General features: G+C 41.5%; 1 pseudogene; it reads left to right on the forward strand.

Annotated features, from left to right (window-relative positions):
• Nucleotides 1–260: 260 nt before the first annotated feature.
• LOC110594649 lies at nt 261–617 on the forward strand (annotated as a pseudogene).
• The last annotated feature ends 198 nt before the right edge of the window (nt 618–815 follow it).

Consider the following 815-nt stretch of genomic DNA (forward strand, 5'->3'; position numbering starts at 1 on the left):
TTTTTCAAGCAGAATGTGCTCAAGTAGATTATAACTCAGTTTTTTACTTGAACTATACAAACTCTAGGTTGACATTTTCCTGTTTTGGTGACCTGTGATTGATTGATGAGCTCAACCTTAGTTAGTATATCCTCCTTTTATCCCTCTGGGTTGGGTTTAAATAATTCTAGAATGGGAGCAGTGTTCTAATCTTAGAAGGAAATATGTCTTCTCAAAAGCTTATAGATATAAGAATCTACTTTTGATTCTTCCTGTTGAAGAACATGGTCCTGGAGGCGGTGCTGAAGGACCTACAGCATCTGCATGCCTGTTTGCTGTTTTTGTTGGTCAGTACTATAAACCAGTTTGAATATGATGGTTGTGATAATTGTGATGCATACCTACAGATGAAGGGTAACTGAGAGATGGTATATGACTGAACCAGCTCTTCCTTTGATGGGATCATTGCGATGATGAGTCCAGAGGACAGCTGGGTCTCCAAGTGGCAGTGAGTCAGTAACTTTAAGCCAGGTGTGTATGCAGTGTCATTCACTGGTCATCTGCCTCAAGGAATTGTATGGGAACTGGAAAGGCAAGATGTGGCCTACAAGTCCAGAGACACAGCTATAAAGGTCTAACAAGGTTCAGGGCTGCCAGTATCTTTGCTCTCCACCTTCTGCCTCTGCTTATTTTTTATTGTGGAACAAAATGGACAGAACTTGAAATACTGCTACCCTCCAGCTTTGAGACTTAGCCAGCTGTTGAGAACAACACATCATGTCCGTGAGCTATTTTATTTTCTTTGGACAACTGGTGGGAGTAGGAGGGATTTGAGT

This window comes from Carlito syrichta, unplaced genomic scaffold (genome assembly GCF_000164805.1).
Source record: "Carlito syrichta isolate Samal-C Ts95f unplaced genomic scaffold, Tarsius_syrichta-2.0.1 Scaffold333046, whole genome shotgun sequence".
NCBI lineage: Eukaryota > Metazoa > Chordata > Mammalia > Primates > Tarsiidae > Carlito > Carlito syrichta.